General features: G+C 32.6%; 1 protein-coding gene and 1 long non-coding RNA gene across 4 annotated transcripts in view; one reads left to right on the top strand and one right to left on the bottom strand.

Annotated features, from left to right (window-relative positions):
• Positions 1–15,980, bottom strand: part of LOC132705524 (teneurin-a) — a 737,223-nt gene that overhangs the window by 621,621 nt on the left and 99,622 nt on the right. The window lies entirely within an intron of this gene.
• Positions 13,484–15,980, top strand: part of LOC132705517 (uncharacterized) — a 29,200-nt gene continuing 26,703 nt past the window's right edge. For both annotated transcript variants that reach the window (XR_009619449.1, XR_009619448.1), the window contains exon 1: positions 13,484–13,650. This is a non-coding gene — a long non-coding RNA (uncharacterized LOC132705517). The remainder of the gene's footprint in view (positions 13,651–15,980) is intronic.

Genomic DNA, 15,980 nt, shown 5'->3' with positions numbered 1-15,980 from the left:
TGATTCGTAACCTTTTCGAGCATATCAGGATTATCATTGAGGTCGTTTAACAGCTCTTGAGTGATGCTCCTTCGACGGTCATTTTGTTCAAAATTAACCAGTTTCGGAACAAATTTTGCTGGTACACGATTCATGCCCAAAACTTGGCACCAATAGAGATTTTTCAACACCATTTGTTTTACTTCTTCAACGCTTGCATGAGTTATTGACGTGCTGGGGGTCCAGAGCGAGGTTCGTCATCGTCGTCTTCTCGACCATCTTGGAACAGCTTGTACCACTTATAATTTTTTTTTGTTCAAAGTAGATTCACTATTTGATGTTATCAACATTTCAAGTGTTTTGCAGAACTGTATTTAATTTTGTATACACAATTTTATGCAAATTTTTTGATTTTTTTTTTGACAGCATAAAATCTCCGGGCACACAAAACACGTCTCACTGTCTCACAAAAAAACGGTGAACCGGCTGAAACTGTGAACGTATGTTAGGGACATGTGTACCAACATTACAAAAGTCACCTTACTTTTTGAACACACCTCGTATTACGCACGAGTTTCATTTGGCATGAGCGAAGCGAGTGCTTAATAGACGAGTGGTTAAAGAAATTTATCAACATGTTGCATACTATACTTTTCGTATACAACAATTAGAATTCACAAAACTCAAAACACCCATGACTAAAGTACTGGAAATATCCAAAACATGTATAGCCTTTTAAAAAATTCACTTTTTTCCTATGATGTTGTTGCGCTACACCAAATCAAAACTAAATAAACTACGATTTTATATGATATGATATTTTGAATGAGATTGACAACAAAGAAATAAATAGACAACAGATGAAACATTCGATTTGATGGGCTACAAAAAACTGTTAGTTTAGTTTAAGTCCTTTTAACCAGGCGAAATTAAAAAAGTATATAAATGATCACAGCCGTACATTTATTTATTATCAAACAGTACACTTAGAAATGTCAGAAAATACAATTGCCCCATGAAGGTTACAGACGATAGTTAAGTGTTTAAAAGAGTAGGAAATTCCTATCCATCTCGCAACCAGCTGGGCATTCTCATGGGTAGGATTATTAAGAATACTGGGAGCTTAATTCCTTCAGTCCAAAGATTTATACAAAATTTCGACTTATAGCGTTATGTTACCTTTGAAAAGGATGAAAGACAGACATTTATTGTCATAAAGATTGAAGTACAATAATGGTCCTCATAAATAAAATAAATTAAACAAATATTGCACAAATACAGAAATAACGTTATCCTTATAAAAAATTACTAAATCTTTTTAGGTTAGTATAGTCAAAATTGCTGTATCCGTAACTATCAATTATGGCCGATTAATTCTACCACTTATTCCACAATCGCACGCGCCGGCAAGAATTCGGTTCTCCGACATCAGAGGGGGACGCGAACGGCGTCCCTCGGTGAATAATAAAATTTGCATGCTTATTACGCCTTTAGTTGCCCCGATTCGCCGAATTTCAATTGAAAACGTTTCGGATTTATTTCGGCAAAGTTCACGCAAAGTATGCGCGATTTTCGTGGCATCACGTTCCCCGCGCCATTTTTAATCAACGAAACACAACTTCCAACAGCCTAGGCCCAACTAAAACTTTTCCTTAATACAAAAGTTGTCGACGTTCGCGTAATACTAAAACTTTCCACTATTATTGGATAAACACCGAAGCCGCTTTCCTGAAGTTACCTTTGTGTGGTAGAATTTAAGGTATACGGCACTCGTTTGTTAAAATTTGATGTCTTAATGGAGAAACTTATCGAGAGCGGGCCACAAATCGCAGTCAGAACCTGTACAAACATTTTGGAAAAAAAAAATATTTTAAACTTCTCGAAGTATTGGAAGTATGTCTGTAGAATAAAAAGAATGACCGTGAAAGTTATTAAACCATGATGGCTGAGACTGAAAAACGAATTCAACAATAAAGTGAAATAAAATTGTTCCTTAAAAGCAACGATAATTTTAAGCAAGTCATTGCCATTAAAACTTAGCCGAACTGAAAATTAACAAAGTTACTATTTAAACACTTACTAATAATATATATATGACGCTTCAATTATCAATAATAGCATTATTGTCTTTGCTTTTCTTGTGTATGCTAATTATTTGAGTAACGCAATTGGTAATATATTTACTTTTTCAGGATACTAATATAGTGGACTGAATTTCGCCTTTTGATGAAATAAAGATTGTTATTATTATTATTATTATTATTATTATTATTATGACATATTCTGTTTTCTCAGGTATCTCCTGGCGACAGGAAGCGCTTATTCATCGGTCCGATTGATCGCAAACCGTTTTTAACAACTCATCACCCTACGAACTATGGCGCACGTGTCAATAGCACCCATTTTTGGAGATCCTTGCGTATTCTCGATTTCAGTTAAAGCTGCTGTTTTTAAATCTTTGGTATTTCTCTCGTGGCAACTATCACTATTGGGACAACAACCATTGTCCATTGATTAAACGCAAGAATTTTAGTTTTACTGAATAAAATTTTATGTCCGGTTTCGTGATTGTGTTCGGTAACTGCTGATGAGTTTATTTGCCTTAGTCCTAAGGCTTTTTCATGTTCTTTGAGCCTAGTTCATTTATTTCGTCCTGTCTCTCCATTGTATTCTTTGCGGCATATGCATGGAATGCTGTAAACTCCTGACATCTCAAATGGAATGTTGTCTTTGACGGGTCGAAGAGGATGAGAGATTTTTGGACAAGTGGTAAATCTGGTTTTCATGGTATATTTGTTTAGAAGTTTTGATATGTGCTCAGTGATGTTTTGAATGTAAGGAAGGATCACAGTGGCAAGTGTAAGATTGCTTTCGGCTTCATTGCTATTGCTATTGGAAGGTCGTGGTGAACGCTAAATATCCTTAATGTGGAAATTATTAGAGAGAAGAGCAGAAGTAAGGTGTTTTCATTTTGGGTTTAGTGACTCCCGCTGAGATAGTTTTACGGCTCTGTAAACAAGAGAGTTGATGACCGATGATCTTTGGACCGGATGGTGATGTGACCATGCATTAAGGTATCGGTCTGTGTACGTAGCTTTTCTATAAACACAATGCCCCAAGGTTAAGTGTGATTTTCTACTGATAAGAATATTTAAGAATGGGAGGATATTATTAGTTTCCAACTTAATGGTAAAACGTATGTATAGAGTTTAAATGTCTAAGAAAATCTACTGGAGTTTTTTGACCTTGAGGGCATATAGCAAAAGTATCATCGATGTAGGGTTTCCATATTTTTGGTAATAGATGAAAGGTGTCTAGAGCTTTCTTCTCAAAGGATTCCATAAATAGATTCGCGATGACTGGTGATAATGGAGAACCTATATTCCTGACGTTTGTTCAAAAATTTGACCGTTATAAGAAAAATATGTTCCAGAAAGACATTTTTCAATTAAGGTGAGAAGTTTGGGTCCAGATTCTCCGATTTTAATACATGAAATGATGTTGTTAATACATGAAATGATGTTGAGACTTTCAGGAATAGGAACTTTGGTAAAGATGGATTCTACATCGAAACCACCCTTGTGTTCCTAACGTAATGCCTTTTAATTTTTCAGAAATCTATAAACAACCTAACAATCTTAACCGCGACTCACCTGTCACCAATGTGGGAATCAGTCATCCGATATGGTGTGTATGCCCCTCATTTAGCTCCGCCCCCGTCAAACAATATATAAGGAGGTACAGAGTAATATGCGAGTCAGTTTCGGACAAGGTCTAAAGAAGCCAACAGGATGATTGGCGAAACGTTAGCAAGCTCGACTGAGCAAAAACCGACGCAGGAGGAATCCAGAAGTATTGCAAAATGGATAAAAGTAGCCTGTAGAAGTTTTTTTGAAAAATTAAAGCCAATATTCAGGATATCTTTTCCTCAATCGATTCTACAACAGTATTATCTGGAAACAACGTTTCCTGCTTCTACCAATTCCTGCTCCGCTGTTAACGACGTAGTAGACGCTTCCTGCTAAACCTAAAATATGTGAGAAAAAGTGTTTTCAATTGCAGTATTGCCAGGATCGCCGTTGCAGTTTCCTTTGTAGGTAACATGCCCGATCGCTATATTTGATTTAAAATCGCAACACATGTTTCGTTCGTTCGAGTATAAAAGTACCGATAGCTCCGGACGAGCCTAAAATATCAAACTTATCCAGAATCAACCGAGTGGGGCGGACAAGTGCGTCGAACGTTCGGAATCGCGATTTCGAGTTTTTGCCGTCTCGGCATTTTCATCTATTGAAATATCGATGCCCTTTTCCTCCGGGTAATCGCGTAAAATTCCGCTTTATTGGCAAATTATGTCATTTCAATATGTTTCTGTGATGATATCAGATATAAGATAAGTGCCTCATTCGACGAGATTAAAAAGAACATATCTGCGATATTTATTAGTTTCAATTAACCGAAACGATGTTCAATTCGAAGAATCTGACGATTACTTTAGGATTTGCTGTGTTCGCATCTCTTTTGATGTATTCTGTTGGAGTTCAAAGAAACTTCGCTAATGCATTTTCAGTTTTCCGATACTGTCGCGCATTCAGTTTCGAAAATTTTTATTATTCTCGATATCTCTCTCGACAAACAATTAGATTATTGCACTATCCTTCTACACCAGTTGGAGATGACGAACACCCATCTACTTATTGCCGATAGTACTTTTTTAAATCAACAAAAAAGAGATAGATGTTGACACATGCCAAATTAGAATAATTATCGGGTTTTATACACCTGGAATGCTGGTAGATCGCAACTTTATACTAAGCAAAATTATTATGAGATACCCACAAATAGACAATTTTCCTTTTCACGGAAACCAGTGAACGAATTTCTGGACTTAATTCAAATCAAAATCTAACTTCGGCCCTATTGTAAAAAGATCAAAATTATTATAAATGGGATGGGACGGTTGTTTGGATAGTTTTTGTTAGACACTGTCAACCCCGTTTTGAATAAACACTAGACATAGACAAGAATGGGCCTAGGTTGCTGCTTGCCTTTGATGTAGTAGAAAGAAACACCGTAAAATGGAAAGAACAATTCATTAAACTAGAAAAAGAAACTAAAAAGTAGGTCTTAATATCAATGAAATAAAAACCAAGTACATGTGGCTCGAGAAAGTAAGAGACAAAATGTCACAAACAAAAAAACAAAACTTCTCCCGTGCATAACGGTAATTAGACGAATCATCATGTACGCAAGATAAAATCCGGAAGGCTACGTTACGCTGGTACAAAAATAGTCAGACGAAAGTTTAGTAAAACTGCTTTGGGAAAAACAACTCACAAACAAGAAGACCACCAGATGGACATCAATATTAAAAGCGACCCCAAAATCATGGGATTTCAATTGGATACCCAACTCATGACGAACCGAGAAGAATTGTGTCTGCTGCTAGAGACTATTTACCTCTTCCAATAGTAAGAATTATAACTTTCCCGGACGAACGTGGGATTTCAAAAAAATCCCGCCAACGGTCAAAATATACGTATAAAATAATATATACATAATTTATTGATATTTTCAAAAAATAATATTAAATTCGAATTCCCCATCTTTGAAAACCCCAGTTCTACTTAATTTTAAAAAAATTATCTAGATAAAACATTTTCGACCAAAAAACAGGTACAAAATTTGATTACCAATTTTTGCTATTTTATATTTCGCTTATTTATGATCATGAGATGTTGATAGATATTCATAGAAAATTTAAAAGAAAATAATTGTGGCTAAACGAAGGAAGGTAGGAGTGACTTTAAGGTGAATACAGTCTGTAAAAGATAATGATGTCCTCTATCATTGAGATATTGGAAACCATAACAGATACGAAAATGGTTAAATTAGAAAAAAAAGTTTCACAATTCAAAGATTAATAATGAGAAAACTAAAAAGTTCCCATCACTTCCGAAGATTCGCCAAAAAACCGAATTTTGATGATTTCGTTTTTATTTTTTCTTGGTGTTATTTAAAGTTATGATAAGTATATGATTATCTTGGTGACAGACTTTTTATATTTTATTCAAAGACCAAATTGACTATTAAAAATATACCTCATAAACTAAATATTTTTGAACCTATTTTTAAAAAAATGTGGTATTTAAAAGTGCTATTGAGTGTTTTATAATTTACATTTTGGCGATTGATTTCGACATTTATTCAAAAACAAACAAACAACAATGGCTCCAGTTGAATTGACGACGCTCTGTATAAATTGTCCTCCTAAACATAATAAGATTTACCTTAAATGCCATTACAAACAATCACGAGTTAGGGATTTAACGTTTTCCGGACCTTTCCCTTCGACGGTGCATTAACCAAGATACGACAAAGGCCCGAAAAATCCGACGCAACCTCACTTGATAAAATGCTTTCGCGTTTAGGTCCCTGAAATTAAATCACGGCCACGAACCGCATCAGCACCGCTAAAAGCATTTTAAAAGATTAATTCTCAACAAGTTCCTCACCCGTTTATATTTACCGATTTTTAAATGAATTTGCGAAATTGAAACTTTCGCTGAGTAATGCGCCATATATTTGCCTAATGCGGGACCTCCTTTCCTCTCCGTTCCGCGGTTTGAGTTACACTTTCCATTAAAATGCAAAAGTTGAGTGGGAATCAAATTATTTCGAATGACCCGTTAAAAGCTCCACGACTTTTCGGTTATACGAACGTCTAAAAAACAGAAACGGCACAAAGCTAAGATTAACCATTGCATTGGCGACACGTATCAAGACATTTTGTTTAAAATCACAAAGCTTACATAAATAAAGCAATGGAGCATTTCATGGTAATGGGTCACTCCCTGTCGCCCTTTCTCTTTCTCTCCCCTTCTTTGCTGCACTTCCGCCCTCTGTCTTTCCCGCAAATTAAGACATATATTACAAATGGCTAAAGCTCAAATGAGTGAGAACGCAACTGGTCCACCTATTATCATTTGTTGGACAAGACAAAAAAAAACAGATAAGAAAGGGCACCCGAAGCCGCTTTTGGATTCAATAACAGTTAAGCAAATTGGAAACAATTAAAATATGTGGTGGACTTTTAAACCGTTAATATCTGCGTGAATTAATTTGTTCATATTTAACCTATGACAAATAGATTTCTAATAAATATTCCTATTTCGTCATGAAGATTTCTCATAGGAATTATTTCAAGAAGTAATAACAAGAAAATTTAACTGATTTCTTGGTAAAAAAAATCATTTTTTTTATCGGTCAGATGCTTTATCCATTTAAGTTTAAGATTCCGGAAGAAAATTTCACTGCTCGTCATTAGTTTAAACAAAATGAATTTATTTATGACAGCGCACCGGCCGTGGAAGCGCCGCGCTGCCGAGCGTCTCGAACTACATTGAAGTTTCTATCAGTGATAATTTAAAATAATAATACAAAATATTATTACAAAACAAATTTTATTATTATTTATGTTATTCTATCATAATTATTATGAATAAAAATTAATTTTTTTATCAATACTATAAAGAATACTATCAATTTTTTTTATTATTTTTACCAAACAGCGTAAATTTAGAAAAAAATAATTTACTTTAAATTTTGAAAACTGTTATGGTTATTTATTTTTTCTAGGTAATTTAGTAAATTATTATGTTTAAATTTACTAGTCAACACTCCATCTTTAGTTAACAAAAGAAAAATCGCTCCGTTACGATTTTCATTTGTTTTTCGCGTATCCAAGTAAATAACAGAATCATTTTAGAAGTCATTCCTGTCTATTCGTGACATAAGTTTATACGCAGAACATGAAATAATTATTAAAAATAAAAGCTGAAGTGTTGTTGAGTGTTGATGTGTTTTTTTAGTTAATATTTTAGTATTATTATTTTTAATTGTATTAATAATATTTTATGTGATATAAAATGGGCCGAGTGAATAAATGTTGCAATCCGTTAAATAAAAAAAATCACAATAATGTGATTAAAAAAATTAGTTTTAATGATAGCTCATCGTTCTTGGCAATTCAGAGCTTTTATAGGAAATTATATGTGCAATGCTTGTGAGAGAGCAATTTATCTGGGCCGCGAACCTGAGATACGTAAAAATACATGCAATAAACCTGTAAATAATGATCCTATTGTTAATACAACTGAGCCAGAAGTCGATAAAATCACAGATGATAATAAGAAAGATCCGACTTTCAAGTGTTATGCTATTGACAATGAATTGAACATTGAAAATGTTAATAACTTGCTGTCGGAAGTTGATGAACCACCGATAAAATTGAGGCGAGTGTCAAGTGTTGCTGAGTATCAGAAAGCAATTTTAACTTCTGTAAAAAAATTGAGTGGTAATGATATTAATGATAATAACTCTAGTGACGTTTTGTTATATAATTTGAAGTCTACTTTTGATCAAAAAACTAGTAGATCGGAGAAAATCTATGTTTTGACTACTCTTCCGCTAGATTGGCCCATCAAAATGATACGAGGTGAGTTCAAAGTGTCAAGGAGAATGATGTTGATTTTGCTGAAAGTTCCAATGACTTAATTCGAAGCTCTGTTTGCATATCTTTTTTCGACCTGTAAAAAGTGTCCAGAAGTTAATGCTGTTATTGATAAGTTAAAATTATTAATTGAAAGTCACGAGATAAAGGAAATATCGTTTAGTCAATGGAAAAGTACCGACAGGTAAGGAAAAGGGTTTAATATAAATAATTTCATTTCATCAATTTGTCTAATGATTGATTTTTATACACAATTTATTATCTAATACATTCTTTTAAAATTTTGCAATACTGAAATCGTTGAAGCTACGTATTTAAAGGAAGATTTTTTGGCTGAGCTGAAAAATAAATACTCCGAGCTGTTAAAGCATGATTTTGTGGCTAAGTCTCAAGCGTCTTATTTCTCTAAACAAAAAGAATCGGTTGATGGTGAAGACTTCATAGTATGTCTCGATTTTTCCGAAAATTATTGTTTTTTTGTTCAAGATGCTATTCAATCACCATTGGTCACCAATGATCAGGTTATACTTCACCCTTATGTTATTTATTCTAAGGTAAATGGAGAAATGAGGCATGAAAATTTTGTTGTGATATCAGAAAAACTTAGTCACGATGCAAGTTCAGTACATTTATTTAATACTAAATTGATAGAATTTTTGAAAGCGATGGAGCAGCTTCACAATATAAAAATAAATATAATTTTGCCAATTTAGTTAATCATAAAAATGATTTTTGTGTTGATGCTGATGGGCCTTTTTTCGCTACATCTCATGGCAAAGGGCGTGTGATGGCTTAGCAGGGAGTGTAAAAAGACAAGCTTGTCGTTCTAGTCTCCAACGTGATATAAACAACCACATAACAACCCCACTTTCTTTTTTCCAGTGGGCCCAAAGTTCTTTTAAAAAAAATAATTTTGCTTTCTGTACTATTAAAGATCATGAGCTACATGAAAAAAAAAATGGCAACCACGATTCGAATGTTTAAATACAATAAAAAATACTAGCTAATTTCATTATTACAAACCATTGGAAATTTTTTCACTAGAATGCAGGCTCGTTTCAGAGGATGAAAAAGTATTTATTAACAAAGTTTAAAAAAAAAATAAAAATAACTGACGACAAATTTGCAATTTAATTATTTTGAGCTTGTTTGTTCTATTCAGTATGTTATGATTGTATTGTATAAAATAAAATTTTATTAATAATAATAATAAAATAACATAAATAATAATAAAAATTTTTTTTAATTTTTTTTAATTTTGTTTAAACTAATGACGAGCAGTGACATTTTGTTCCGGAATCTTAAACTTAAATGGATAAAGCATGTGACCCATAAAAAAAAAGATTTTTTGTACAATAAATCAGTTAAATTTTCCTTTGTTAATATAAAAGTTAGTTAACAATACGAAAATAAACAAATGATTTTAAGTCGTTAATATATTCTTATGCTGAATATTTCATAAATTTATCTCTACGGTTGATTTTTAATCCATTTTTGAATTAAAAGTGCTTAAAATTTTCGTTATAAAAAAAATGTTGTTAAAATCAAACTTTGTGGGGATCAATTTTCCGTCATAAGTATCATCAAGTGGTAAATGGGGGGTCCACTTGACGTGATCTTGCTCTTATACTAGGAATTAACCGGTGATATAAGAAGCGTTCTCTCTCAAATAGCCGACTAAATACCACCATCCCTAAAACACTAAGCATCCACAAACGTAATACCTTTGCTAGGAGTACATTAGCATATCCAGGGAGTCTAGTTTCCGTTCTCTTTTAAATTCCTACGGTAGCTGTAGCAATAACGTCTAAGGGGTATTACGAGGAACGAAAATGGCCTACTGTGACTCTTTCGGCAATTAGCGTCACATACTCCTGCCAAGACTTCAGTTGTAATTCACTCGTTATTGCCGGGTCCAAATTAGAGACGTTTCCCAGCGTTTTCCATTTCGTGTTTCGTTACTTTAAGTGTGCCAATTTACGCTTATTAAAATCGTTCTGCGAAAATAACGAGCAACGATTTCCAGTTTTACTAAAGGTCCATAATTTTCAGCTTTCGCATTACTAGGACATTTGCAATAGGTTGTGCAGAAATTTCCAGAAATGTGCGTACTCGTCCTAAAGCGAGCGCTTTACAAAACGCGCTAAACTTTATTGACTTCTCCACTTACATGTGGTGCGAATCCTACATACATTAGTGACTCTTAAATAAGGCACAGGGGGAGCCGGGAGTCCAAAGGACAACGGACTATATCAATATTTGTGGGAGAAAAAATTCTACCTTGCCAAATTATTAAACAGCATTTCCCCAAATAATTTTAATAGTTAACAGATCAAAGAAACGTGTGTGGTTTCAACCTACTAAAATTGCAATATACGTAGTGCCATTATTAAACTTCGTTACCGTAGAGTTCGTCGATACTTAGTGGTTACTTTTAACTCTAATAAAAGAAATAGAAAAATCGTGAACTCAGAATAAAAAGATGATTTCGCATATAACAGAAAAGGCTCAAGGTTAGTGGCCACGCTCACAAGTTCTTGAACAAGAGGTTTAATTAGTCTAAATAGTTGAAGAAAATTAAAAGAAAAGCATCGGTTTGAATAAACCAATCTCTTCCAGAGCTCCTCAAAATCACCATTGACAATATTATTTCTATTCCTTAAAATTCAAGTGCCCCGGGAGTAAAGTGATCCGGGAACATAGACTTGCCTGATCCTTTAACATTGCAATACGAACTTCTGCTCACTACACAAACTTTTTGGGAGACTCATTTTCAAACTTGGTCTCACAGAATCTTTTTAAGAGAATATCGTCTCAAACGCTCTGTTTGGTTTCCGCTCAGGTTATTCAACTACTAAGGCGGTACTAAGAGAATTGGTTGATGTGGTTGGAGGATTGGAGTACGGTGAGCATTGCACCGTATCTTTGTTCGATCTCGTCAAAGCGTTTTATTTTTGCAGAAATTTTCCAATACGGTATTAGAAAAAAAACCATGAAAAACCTTTTAAAATCCTATCTTGGCAATGTGTTGACCTTGCAAGGATCCATCTACTGTTTATTGCTTTTACTTTTATAACTGCATGGTCGATACTGTTTGCAAACGATACCAACTTTATCTCTTCTATTGTTGTCTATCTGCTTTATCAGAGATCTCTGCCAGAAACATTTCAATGTTCAAGTTTTTCAAGTTTAGTATTTCTTGTTCGAAGATTAAAACTCTTTATAGATTTTGCATATTATTATTCCGTGAAAGATTTTGGCAGTAGTTCTGCAGCTAAATCTTCACTTGCTGTGCAGAAAAAAATCGCGCCTATCGTAATTCCTGTCAACCTCTATTTCACAAACTCAAAAATTATGCTTGGTATTTATTATAACTTCAGGCATTTGATTTTTTTAAACTTTGCAATTTTTAAGAAACTTCCTAGTAAGATTACTAGGATGTGCTTTCTTAAATCAAGAAAAACTTAACCCATCATTATAGCAACAGAATTATTTAAAATCTGCCTTTAAATCCTAAACTTTTCTTTCACTTTGGCAAATTTTGCATTATTTGATTATATATATATATACATATATATATATATATATATATATATATATATATATATATATATATATATATATATATATATATATATATATATATATATATATATATATATATATATATATATATATATATATATATATATATATATATATATATATATATATATATATATATATATATAATATATATATATATATGATGACACTATATTCCGGGATATCATCCGTTCGCTCGTTGAACTCCGACTGGAATCCTGCAGACGTTTCGCCAAAATCTCACTTGGCATCTTCAATGCTCGCGCTCCGAAAACACTTCGAAGTGTTTTCGGAGCGCGAGCATTGAAGATGCCAAGTGAGATTTTGGCGAAACGTCTGCAGGATTCCAGTCGGATGCAAGATTTGCAGGATTCCAGTCGGATGCAGGATTCCAGTCGGAGTTCAACGAGCGAACGGATGATATCCCGGAATATAGTGTCATCACATTTTTCCATCCGTGAATCAATACGTGAGAATATATATATATATATATATATATATATATATATATATATAATATATATATATATATATATATATATATATATATATATATATATATATATATATATATATATCTATATATATATATATATATATATATATATATATATATATATATATATATATATATATATATATATATATATATATATATATATATATATATATATATATATATATATATATATATATATATATATATCTATATATATATATATATATATATATATATATATATATATATATATATATATATATATATATATATATATATATATATATATTTATATATTACAATTTGCAGAGCCAACATCAACACCACAGTGTCTAGAAGATGTCAAACGTAGTCAACGTAGTCTTGGCCATTCGTGACCAAACTTTCCGGCATGGTAAAGGAAAAGGTTTCTGATATTATTCAGATTACAGTGCTTTGTTTTGGCGGGTTTTTGAGGTTTAGTTGCGATAAAATTAAAACAAATTGCTAACATTGAGAATTCAAGATATAATGATTAACAAACGCAATCATTTGTCATCTGATTTGTTTTTTTTTGTCTTTTACGATGCTGCCATATCATAAGGTAATATTCATTGATTTAAAATCAGCTTTTAACCCTTCTCATTAAAAAAAATCTTCTCCGGTCACGTTTCAATTGGTTCCTGTTGAGTTTTGTTGAGTTGAACCCCAAAGGTTTTTCGACCTCCAGATGACGCATTATTGCGCAATCGCCCGAATGCGTTGACAAAATCGTTTCCTATGTCCTCATATTTGGGAGGGGGCTGTTGTTGACGCGTGCATGTAGAGAAATAACCACGCAGCCAGTAATTGTAATAGAAAACCTTATTGCATGACGCTGATTACACGTTGAAAATACAGGCAGTCAACTAACAACGTCGAGCCTAATAATGGTCCGGGCAGCTTTTATATTCAATAAGCTTCGAAATCTGCCGTTAATGTCGGTACTTTGGTCAAAATGGTCGAGCATGCTGCAGATTACGTTCATTTTAATTAAACATGACGCTAGCGTATTTAGTTCGGTTCCAAAAAAAACGTGGCATCGCAACCAAAACAGGTAGGATATAATTTGATTTCGCACAACCCGATAATATCCCATTGTTTAAAGGGATTCTAATTTCATATCGTTTAACCCATTAGATATAGATTGGTTTGAAATAGTTTGCTTATAAAGCGGTGTAAAATCTTCAATCACATTTAGAAATACAAGAACTCGACTAGATTATCGATGGGTTCCGCATGTGCTCCATATTTGATAGGAAAACTCGTTATTAACAAATTTTAAATAATGTATAAATATATAAGCTCTGGTCATATTCAAAACTTTTTTTTTACATTAAATCATAACTCTCGACAAAGTTCTTGTCAAACAACATTAGCCTGTGAATTATATATTGCAAATATTCTTATCCGACTATCATTTTTCCGGATATGTTTCAAAATACACTTGTGCCGTTTTTTTTCGGCTGTAGCTGTCAAACTTATCATTTCTCATATATCGTTGTTATTTATGCAAAGAAATACATTTTTTTAATTCTTTGCATACTAATCTCATGAAATATTTCTAAAATAAAAATAATTTTTAGTAGGCAGATCGTAGACCATCATGGAAGTCATAGATACATTTTAGGAAAAAACAGGATACAAATTGTTATGAATCCTAAAAAATGTTAAATATGTTACAGTTATATTAAAATGCCTCCCTAAGCGAAGCCTAAAAATACTTTTTATCATAGAGACTAATATTATGCTACTTTATCGCACTTCTCACGACGGTTTTGATATATTACATTAAACTTGCGACATACAACACACCGACAGTTTTAAATTTAAAAACAAAATATCTTAATTTTAGAATAACGTTTTCAATTCCTCCAAACAAAAAATGAATAAAATATGTTTTGATTTGTAGGAACTGTATTGTTCATAATTACATATTTTATTTATTATATACGTTTCAATATTATTTAATTTTGTTAACTATAAATTATAACACCTCGGATGACTAAGATCTGTTTTTCGATCTTCTTGACAAATGTCGAATACTCTATTGATTCTTTTGGAATTAATAAATGTTATTCTATTCTATTCCTTTTGGAATCCTTAATCAAAATTAAGGACTAATTTAAAACAAAGATTTAAGTTTTCCTTTTTAATTCGAATTTTCTATAACTCGAATTTTATTTTCTGGCTCTTGGATAATCCGATTTAGGGAAGCCCTACTTTAATTTTGCTTTTTAATATGTATAAAGTAATAAAACAAACAACAAATATTTATTGCAACACAATCTCCGATTACGCTTACTGTAAATATTACAGGTGTCTACTGTACTTTAAATGTTGTTGAAGTGTCGAAAATCTTCTACCTATATCCCCTTTCTTGCGATAATATAATTTAGCCTGATTTAGAGACCAGGAAAAATGCTTTCTTTTAACAAAACCCTTTCCAAACTGACTAGATCAAGTGAAAATAACGTCACATAACTATTTGGTATATCTGTACATACTGTGAAGCTTTGTTGAAATTTGGTCAGTTGGAGATGTTCGACGTTATCCTCTATCAAACCTACCACAACCTAACCACTGTTCAGAACAGCTACAGAAACGCAAACCGCAGTTTACTGATGGTAAACTAATACATTCGAGATTTGTTTGATTACCGCCTTGTCAAATTGACCGAGAGTGCGTTTGTCAGCTAATCGCAACAGATGATGACAATCATTCTCGAATTACCGCAAAATTTTGATCGACCATTATGCAATTATAAAAATTACATTTATTTCAAAATGGAAAAGTTATTATTAAATACCTAGAAAAAAGTGTAGAAAAAAATTACATCTAGGTTACTGGAGGCTCTCTAACAGTTTGGAATCTCTTCTTAACATCTGTTTCAACAAATTTAATCATTTTGGGTGACTTTAATTTTCATTTCAATCAACCATCAACCGATATCTCAAAACTTTTAAACATAATAGGCTCTTTTGGTATTAAACAAACCATTTTTAAACAAACAAAAAGGAAATATTGTATTGACAATATTTTCACCTATTTGCCCAAAACCTATTTTAAGTCTTATATTAAAGTCAGATCACAGCGGTCAGTTTATAATAGTAGATAAACAGCTAGGAAAAAAAGACTTAAAACGCATGAGAGAACAGATTGAAACGATTAAACTTTTTAATAAAAGCAATAAATGACCCCGGTATAAAGAGTTCGTTGAACCGTTATCTAAACAATATAAAAACGAAATAAACAGAGTCAAAAAACTAGCATACGATGCTCATCTACTGGAGGCAAAAAATAAAGCAAGGTAGCGTGGAGCCTAATAAATACGGAGCGTAACAAAAACAAGTCATGTGATAATGAATCTGTTCTCTCTGCAAAGCA

This window comes from Cylas formicarius, unplaced genomic scaffold (genome assembly GCF_029955315.1).
Source record: "Cylas formicarius isolate icCylForm1 unplaced genomic scaffold, icCylForm1.1 PGA_scaffold_7__23_contigs__length_41026272, whole genome shotgun sequence".
Lineage (NCBI taxonomy): Eukaryota > Metazoa > Arthropoda > Insecta > Coleoptera > Brentidae > Cylas > Cylas formicarius.
The sequence above is the reverse complement of the archived record's forward strand: the minus strand, read 5'-3'. Positions and strand labels throughout refer to the sequence as shown.